Consider the following 9,978-nt stretch of genomic DNA (forward strand, 5'->3'; position numbering starts at 1 on the left):
CTTCCGCGTCCTACGAACGCACTGACAAGGCATATCTCTTATCCTTCAACGGTCGCGAGGACTGGGTCACAATCGATCGCCCTGAAACCAGCCTTCATCATGGACAGGACCTCGCAGACGCGGATTCCACAGGGCGCCTCAATCTTCCTCGGAAAAAGCGACTCCTTCGATCGCCAAGCCTCCTAGCCGTAGCCGCGGCCGCCCTCGAAAGACGGTCGAACCCCCCGAGGATCACCTCAGGGGAGGCATCCCGTCCCGGAAAACCCCGAGGATCTACCACAACAACTAATATCACGCACCCGAGGGCGCCTCCGCTGTCCAGCTCGCTTCCGCGAGTGACTACCCGAAGTACAAACAAGTCAGCCAACAATCATACCTAATTATTGTCTTAGGAGGGGAGATTTGTAAGGACAACGCTTATTCACAATTTTCTCTGTACATAATTCATCATTCGCGTTGTTCTTACTTCCCCCTGAGAGAGCATTCAGCGGGCTTTCCGTCAGTGTATAAAGCTTGTATAACCACATAATGTGTACTTTTATATTTTGTATTTTATGTCTCTCAAGAAACACAAATCGGGTCTCGCCGACCCACTTTTACTCTCTCGCGGGTCGGTGACCACATTTCCGTCCGCATGCTGTATATTTATATTTCCCTTGACTGTAATAAAAAATTACGGGCTGCTCTGTGAGCAAGAGCCCGTGCTGGACAAGCCAGCTTAATCTTAAACAACAACAAACAACAGTAATAAAAATCAGTACACTTCTACCTGCCTCTTTGTCCACCTCTCACATTTAGCATAGAGGGTATTAGCAAGACATAGTTGAATGTAGCATAACGTGAATGTTTGTTGTAATGCAGATGGGTCATCTTCGTAGGCGTATGAAGTACCTAAAGTTTAGGAAGTTTTCTGAGCAGTTTCATCCCACTTCTGCAGTAATAATCGCTTTGTATGCTCTTGGGACACCCGTTTACACACACACAATATATATATATATATATATATATATATATATATATATATATATATATATATATATATATATATATATATATATGTGTGTGTGTGTGTGTGTGTGTGAGGTGTGAGGATACATTTTCACATTCCGTTTAGCGTTCATCCTAAGGCTACAATTCGAGTCACAAGTGTCACTCACAACCATCCATGACTTGACGTTTGCGCCCATCTGCCGTCCCGCTCAGAGTGGAAAGAAGAAGAGTGAAGTTGTCTGTGGACTGGTGGGTACAACTTTCATCTATGTGTACATCTGGAAGACGGTGAAACTTGACCACGACGAAGGTAAAACCCCGTGATAAGAAGCCGACAAAGTGTCAAAACCTAATTTGAGTGGCCGCTCTGACTTGGATGTCGAACTTCGGAACCGGTGCACAGGACGCGAGGACGCTCTGATTAGTCTCGATTGGAAAGGTTCGTCTTATTCCAGCCGAAGCTAAATCTAGGCCTCGCTCAAGCTTGCTTCTAGGCTACCTAGTTTTTGTAGCCAAATCGGCCCGGCTCTCTTTTCAGTCTTGGTAGCTCCACATTCTCATAGACCTAGCTACCTAGTAATAAGTCTTCGGTAGATCTTGAAGAAAGCCGTCTAAGTTAAGCGGAATGAAGAGTTCTAGGCCTGCTTAGGCTACCTAGTACCTATACTAGCTATTAGGCTAGCCTATCTGTTTAGTTTGCAGAATGACGGGACTATTACCTACCTAGGTACTATAGGATCTAGGGCTAGGTACTCAGAACGGAGGTTAGGCTTAAGTTCATTGTTGCTAATTTTTATTCTTTTTTTGTTAGGGGGAGGGGTTCTAGAGGGAGCAAAGACCCTCCGACCAGGTCAGGGTACAGTGCCCTAAGGGAGGTTAGGAAGTCGGGTAATGCACCGCTGTGCAGATAGGCGGTCACTTCCCGAAAAATAACTTTAGCACTTTCAGTATCCTGAATTAGGGTAAACAACCGCGGGCGATCCATCATCATCGCACTGGCCAGGCCTTATTCATTCGATATTAAATTGGTGAAATAAGAATACAATTACAACTCTAAGCATACCATTCAAAAGATTGAAGTTTCGTCAACATAATGTGATATAGGGTAAAATACCCTAGGGTCCAGAGTGGACCATGTATGATCAGCTTGGACAATCCCCAAAAAAGTACATTATAACGCGTCCTGACATCGGATATGGGCATCAGTCGCGACTTGTTGTTGGTGAGAAACGGAGCTAAAGACCTCTACTCTCCTTTCGAAGTAAGTATTTTCTCCAAAGTTAGAAATTAAGGCCAAATTTTAAGATTTAAACAGAGGGTACTGAAAACGGTGTCAAACATAGGTAGTGCAAATCTCACCAAAACGCGTTCAACATTTTTATTTACAACTTGAAGTATTTAGAAGATTGACGCCATCTCGATGTTTACGAAGTCGCTTGTGTCAATAAACTAACCATTTCCTGTGATAAATCCGCACACCACTTGTACCCACAGACGCTGGGGCACTTTCATCACAACAATCGAAAAACTTTTCCTCACCGAGTAAACAACTGTTTTGTAGAAGACGACGACGAAGAGTGCACTTCGATAATTTTTTAAAATAAATAGTAAAAACATCAATATTTTACATAGGGTAAAACATCAAAGCAGGCCACGCAGGCCAGCTACCATCAGTGCAAGCCACCCTCGAAAAAGTACATTATAACGCGACCTGACACCCGAGATGGGCATCAGTCGCGACTTGTTGTTGGTGAGAAACGGAGCTAAAGACCTCTACTCTCCTTTCGAAGTAAGTATTTTCCCCAAAGTTAGAAATTAAGGCCAAATTTTAAGATTTAAACAGATTTAAACAAGAGGGTACTGAAAATGGCGCCCACGGCAGTGGAATCTCACCAAAACGCTTTAGAAATTTTTACTTACAACTAAAAATGTTTCGAAGATTGACGCCATCTCGATGTTTACGGAGTAGCTGTGTCAATAACTAACCATTTCCTGTGATAAATCCGCACACCACTTGTACCCACAGACGCTGGAGCACTTTTATCACAACAATCGAAACACGATTTCTCATCAACAACAAGCCAGGCGTAAACAGCTGTTGGGGTAGAAGATGACGAGAAGCGTGCTCTTGGCTAATTTTTAAATAAGTAGTAAAACATCAATATTTTACATATTTATGATGATTAATTTGAAAATATTCGTTATTGAAAAAGTAACTCGACTCTGACTCAAATTTAAGTAATTATTTCTGAATTAGAACGTTCTTTCAAGTTCTGTATTATGACGTCACGACATCTTGACTTTCGTACCTATTGTAAATAATTCCTGCTATACTCAACTGTCATGCAGAACAGTTTACCAGTTATTCATGCAGATTGTTATCAGCTATACATGTAATTGTTATAATCGTAATGCATATATAATCTTTATTATTTACTTTTTGGATATATGAAGATGTTTTACTGCTGGATTATCGCCGTAGTGTGACGCAATCGTTTTCGGTCCATGGGCCTCTTGTCTGTTTTCGCACCATAAGAAATTATGGGGCCGAATTTGCAATGACCAGAAAGTCGTTAAAAGAGGAAAGTTAGCATTGAGGGGCATATGTTTTTGACTGAGAAAAATAAAATTTATTCAATAGCTAGCTTGTAAAAATACTTGGTTATAAAAACTTGATTGACAACTAAGCAGCATGTCTACTATGGGTTTCAGAGACAGTCAAGCAGGTTTTTTGGGGCAATACCTATTTCTGTAACGAACACTCTTAAACAGAACGAGATTTTGCTATAGTGCATTACACCCAGTGCCGTAATTTATAAGGGTATCGTGAATCACTAATCGTAAAGAATAACGACACTTGTCCTTGTACCAAGAGACAAAAACTCCATTATGCAGAAATGGATACGAACACGCGTATAAAGCTCCACCTACCCTCTCCCCAACCCCCCCCCCCCCCCCATCCCTTTTTTCTTCGTTCCTCCGCCTTCCTTTCTCTCTCTCTCTCTCTCTCTCTCTCTCTCTCTCTCTCTCTCTCTCTCTGTTGCCATTTCGGTATGTGTTGACCCTCCAAACTGGGTATAAGACTACACACAAAACGTTGAAATTGGTGAAATTAGGCTATGTATTGGAAGTATATATACATAAATATTAAAGCAATTTTATCATTATTGCATTACTATGACAACTAGAATTCATGGAAACAGTTTATAACCTGTTAAGCGTCACCCACGTAATAATACGTTTACCGCGATCTACTCGGTAGCGCCTTCAACGGATATTACGTTCAAGACTTTAACTGTGCTTGTCAAGTCGTCAGCCCCGTAATAATACGTTTACTCGCATAGAAAGTGTAGGAACATATTTGGTAACACTCTCAGCACATGGGAAAACTTATTTCCAGCCTGGCAACTCTTTTCCTGGTGGTCGCTTATGCTAGAAAACAAAATGCCTGTCCCTGTTGGTTTTCTTTCAATGCGCGTTAGGGCGTTTATCGAGACAAATTGGATTGTTCCGATACGTAATACAAACCCTCGGTCCTTTAACAATAGGAAGTAGCTAGCGGCAGCTGGAACGGTCGTAAGCTTCGAACAAGGGGAGAACGGTAGTTAACTGCTTGTCCGATCGTCGCGCGCCGCGCGACTGGAGGAAAAATTAAACAAATCACTTTTGCTTTCGGCGGCCGCGGGTGTGAGGACGTGTTCGTCATCGCTCTCTGCCGCTTCATCGTCGTATGCTTTGTTTATATTGTGTTTCTACTAATGGTTTGTTTGACTTGAAAATGAAACTGTAAGTACACTGTTTTCATTTTCATTACTTAAGTTATGAACCCCCTTGAATTATGTCTCGGTGCCGAGGACGGGCACGCTCGCGCCGAGTCATGTATTTGGGCGAAGGGTGTAATTGAAAAATGTAAGTACTTTTTTCATTATATTTTTGCCCTGTGCGTTCGTTACCGAGAGTGTGATTGCGCTCGGCACGAACTTTAAGTTTGTATAATAGAATGCAATGAAAGAGATTCGCAATTGCATATTCTTTTCATTTTTCATATTGATTTTGCATGAATGACTCTGGATCAATTTCGTTCTTACCCGGGAATTGATCCTTCTCCTTTTAAGTTCTATGAAGTGAATCGTTTCAAGGGCAGTATTATGTTTCATTTTCATATTACTTTGCAATGCTAAGTGCGGGGGTGAAGCGAAGCGTTTCATGCAGAACGTCGTCTTTTTGAGGCGTCGGAAAGCTCCCGCGACTCCCTTGGTAGCCGATTCTTCGTCTTCCTTCCTGCCCCCCGTCTCAGCTTCTTCATTGTATTTTGTATTTGGGGTCTTCCTTGCGTTCGGATGGGCATGTCTTCCCCCAACCCGGGCGTGAGGGAACCCCTCTTAATACAATCTATCTATGTTACCGCAGGTGCTACATCCGTGGGAGACGACCTTGGATGTAGATGTAGATCCTCACGAGGTTGTACTCGTGGTCGGGGGCGAGAGTGCTCCCGCAACGAGCCCTGTGTAACGTGTAGCATTCGTCAGAGGCGCAGTGGGTGCTGTACGAGACACAAGAAGTCATCGGAAAGTCCAGTGACTCCTTTGGTAACGGACGTCCAGTTGTACTCGGGGTCTTCCGTCCTCTCTGGGTGGGTTCTCTCCCCCAGGCGCGAGGAAGCCCCTCTAACTAACCCGACTGTTGCTTCCGCAGGTTGCCATCAGCGAGGACGACCTGGAACAGGTGTGGGAGTCGCTGGGACTGCAGGGGTTGATTCAGCGGTTGGCGGGGTCGGCAGTGGTCACTCATGATACGGTAACCACTACAACAACCACAATCTCGACACCAGCATATGAGATGTCACCGCACTGGCGTACACACCACATGTCATGTCGGTAACACCCACGGCTGCAATCCAGAACCAATTCCTGCCGTGCCAATCAGGACGGTGCCACCGCCACCTGGGTTCTTTGTATTGCCGACCCCGGACTGCCGCTGCCCAAAGAGTACCCCCCTGGACCTGCCGCCAGTGCCGAGGATGACGGTAGCGGCCGACAGGACGCCTGTCTCTCCTGTGGTATCTGCCGTGCCTGCCGTACCTGTTGCTGTCCCAGCCGCTCATTCCCTTTCAGATCAGGTGCCTGCTGCTCATTCACTTTCAGATGTTCCTGCTGTTCCTGGACCTGTTTACTGTTGTTCCTGCTGTTGGTGATGCTGTCACAGTCTCAGGTCTTTCCGGACAGGTGCAGTCGGGCCCTGTTGCTTCGGCAACTGCCCCGGCTCCCTCCTGGATGGAAGACCTGACGCCTGTCCTGCGGAGCCTGGCGAAGAAGAAGAAGAAGAGGAAGAAGGTGTCGTCGTCGTCTTCGTCGTCTTCTTCGTCGTCCGCTGCCTCTCCTTCCCCTTCGACTTCTAAGGCCAAACAGCCGAAGAAGAAGAAGGTTGCCTCCTTCCCCCTAAGAAGACTCCTTCGGGATCTTCTAAGGGCCCGGCTCGCTCAGGCGAGCTGGGGAGCTCTTCTGCTGGGTCCTCCACTGTTCCTTCGGGAACGGGGCCCGTCGCTTCTTCTGCAAAGAAGAAGTCGACGGGGACCAGAGGGCACCAGCCTCGGCTGGTGCGTCCTCACCTGGTGCTAGCGGGCTGCCGCTAAACCAGGTTCCGTCTCGGCCGCTTCTCGTTCGCGAGAAGCACCGAGTGGACGCTCTTCCAAGAAGACCGTCCAGCCAAAGTTTTGACGCCCGAGCTCGCTCGCCGTCAAGACAGCGGCGCGGAGCAGAAGACTGGCGAGAGTCGTGCACACAACTCTCGCCAGGCCAGTGGACGCTCTCGCAGCGATCAACTGGCTGCTCGGGCTAACGTGACGCCGAGAGGACGCTGGCCGGTCTCGACGCGCTACAGAGCCTAGCAGGTCACCCGTCCGCCGCTCCCGATGGGACCGGGCGGAGACGGTGACCAGCGGCAGCTCGCCTGACGCTAGAGATCGGTCTCGACGTTCTCAGCCGAGCCAATCGCCCCAGGCGAGCGGTATTAAGGCTAGGCCTGCTGCTCGACCGTCACCGCGGGTTGACGATCCAGCAGCAGCGCCCTCCACGCACGCTGGTCCTGCCAGCGAGCGAGAGGGGAGCGTCAGGTCTGCCTCTCCCATAACGGGTTGAGGCGAGGAACGGGGTCCCCACCCGCGGCCGTCGGTACCAGCCACGGCTGGTACCAGCGCTCGACCGCGCCGAGAGGACGCTCGCCGGTTCTCACCGTGACAGCGAGCCTAGCAGGTCACCTGACGCCGCTCCCATCCGGACGGGCGGAGACGGTAACCAGCAACAGCTCGCCTGACGCTAGAGATCAGCGTCGACGTTCTCAGCCAAGCCTCTCGCCTCAGGCGAGCGGCAAGGCTAGGCATGCTGCTCGATCGCCACAGCGGGTTGACGATCAGCAGCAGCCCTCCAAGCACGCTGGTCCTGCCAGCGAGCTAGGGGGGAGCGTCAGGTCTGCCTCTCCTGTACCTTCAACCTCCTAGGGCTACGCCGGGAGGAGCGAGGTACCTATGAGTGATCGCGAGAGGTGCGCCGCTCGCGACCCCGCTATGACGCCGTATGGACCAGGCACGGTTCTAGGACCGACCAGGACATACGCGCAATTAGCTGGAGGCGACCGTCAGGGGTCTGCCGCTCTTCCTCCTTCTGAAGGAGGAGTATCTAGGGATCTATTCTTGTTGGAGGGACTGGGACGGTCCTACTCCGCAAGACGTGGTTACTCCCGAGATACAGAGGAATTTGCAGAAGTCATTTAAGCTGATTCGTCAGCATAATGACCCTGCGGAAGGATTGCCGCTCCCACCAGCAGAGCCCACGTCTCTGCTCGAGTCGTTTTGGGGCCCAGAGAGGGAACCCAAACCGCGGTGGGTCTGCCGCGATCGGAGCTTGCCGATTCTGTCTCGAACCAGTGTCTCTCGTCTCCGGACAAGAAGGCTCTCTCAGTTCTGGCCGGTCGATCAAGCTACTTCCACCTCCTCTACTGCGACAGCGGCGTTTTCTACGTGTCTTCGGACACCGTATTTAAATACTCCTTCGGTCCTCCTGAGAGGTTTCGACCTCGACGAGGACTGGAATGAGTCGGAGGGACGGTTCGGCTCTCTCCTGTCAGGTGTCGATCAGCCCCACCCAGACGACGTTCACAGTGGCGGCAGACCCTTACCTACAGTGAGAGTTCGTAACCCTCCGCGGGAAAAACGTTTCTCCTGACGATACGTTTTCCCAGACTCTGAGAGGCCATCGCCGCAAGGCGATGGCTGCTCCTACTCTTCTCCAATGCTAGTCCACTGGGGAAGGCGAGCGAGTATCCAATTCCTTCCCCATTCCCTCTCTCCTTACGGCTACGAGGGAAAGGGGAAGGATCCTACAGATGATTTCTTTGTAGGATCCCACTTTCGGGACTCGCGCTACCGGGGGGACCTTCGGGTCCTACCTGACGTAAGCCCCGGTCGTTGAGGAGGAATCCTGCTCCATTCTCGATTTCTACGGGAATCGAGAGGACCACCAGCCGATATCGTTTGACGAATTCGGTGGGGGTTTCGCAGACTGCTTAGAATTCTACGGAATTTCTAGCGCATTCAGGGTGTTCGAGTTTTTTACGATCTTCAAACACTTACGCGAGACCACGGTCCAAAGTGAGCGAGACGAGAATCCCCGATTGTTACACGATAATCGGGAACCTCGCCTATGCTCGAATTCCTGGAATTTCTAGCATTGTGAAGAAGACTGCTGCTGAAGAAACCATCTCACAGTAGGCGACCAACCTGGATAGAGGAGATCGGACGGGGAATATCCAGTTTGGCTTGAACTATCGTCTTAGTATTCTGTTCACATTGAAGCTTTCCTTCGAGGAAGACTTCTCCTTCACCTCTCTTTATAGAGAACGAAGGTGGTCGATCTCCAATCCTTATTTTGTTTTCTTGAAGGAAAGAATTTAGGATGGAGATCGTTGTTCAGAATCCTACAAATATACTACGTATATTAACCTCGCGACATGATTCTGCTAAGCAGTTGAATTGTCCGAGGGGTAGGCGCATATCCTAGTTATTCTTACGAATTGCGACTTAGACGAGAAGTATTCTAATTGAACTGCAACTCGGGGTTGCCTGCAACCTCCCAGGAGTTTTCAGTTTCAATTTTATATACTTAGGTTTTGTCACGACAACACCTTTCAACTTTTATATTTACCGAAATTCGTTTTCGCCTAAATATAATTGCCCGAGCATATCTTTTATGCTCGGTAGTTCTAGCCGAACGCATTCCTTCGTGGAATAATGGATTACCTGGCAACTCAGGATGACGAGTCAGCAGGCTCACACTGCGTATTGAACTGCCTCATAGCAGCTCAGTATCAGCTGGGCCTCCGGAGATTCACGGTCATGTATGTCTCTCTCTCCCTGCTTGATTGACTACCGAAACCGTATCTCTGCCTAACAATCATGGACTTAGGTCTCTGATTAACAGGGGATTCTCGCAATAATGAAGGACCATCTACTGCGGTGACGCTAGATTCCATCGCCTTCGACATTGCGAGAATTTTCAACAGAGATATCTCTTGGACTCTTTCATCTTTCTGTTTACCGCACGGTAACTGAAGTCTGTACAAGTCTCCCGCTGCATCGCACTGCGATAATGCGAATGATTTTGCAGACATCTGAGTTTGTCTTCAAAATATCTCGTATTCGTAGGTGTACAATTGTTCATTGTTCAAACCCGAATTACAAGATGTGTCAGAAGACATCGCCTACTCCTCGACCTGACAGCTCTACCTCCAAATGTTCAGCCCATGAGAAGCAGTTCTTCCAGGCGGCTTTCACCTGTGTTTTCATTACCGAAGAACGCCCCGCTTTCATTGCAACTACGACTTCTCACCGGACAGCAATGAAATAGCGGTTAGCGTTTTCAGTCATTTGTAAGCACAGGTTATGAATCTTGAGATCCTTCTCTCGATTCATATGTGAAGACGTAGGTTGCATTC

General features: G+C 48.4%; 1 protein-coding gene across 2 annotated transcripts in view; it reads left to right on the forward strand.

The window, feature by feature from the left end:
* Positions 1–1,157: 1,157 nt before the first annotated feature.
* The window catches only part of LOC135219711 (PAT complex subunit CCDC47-like), a 224,664-nt gene continuing 215,843 nt past the window's right edge, over positions 1,158–9,978 (forward strand). Inside the window, exon 1 of one of the 2 annotated variants that reach the window (XM_064256697.1) lies at positions 1,158–1,300. The gene's annotated coding sequence lies outside the window, so the exon portion shown is untranslated. Of the gene's footprint in view, positions 1,430–9,978 lie in introns of both variants that reach the window. The other variant, XM_064256696.1, reaches the window with a different exon arrangement.

The sequence above is a fragment of the Macrobrachium nipponense genome, chromosome 1, assembly GCF_015104395.2.
Source record: "Macrobrachium nipponense isolate FS-2020 chromosome 1, ASM1510439v2, whole genome shotgun sequence".
NCBI classification, from domain to species: Eukaryota; Metazoa; Arthropoda; class Malacostraca; order Decapoda; family Palaemonidae; genus Macrobrachium; species Macrobrachium nipponense.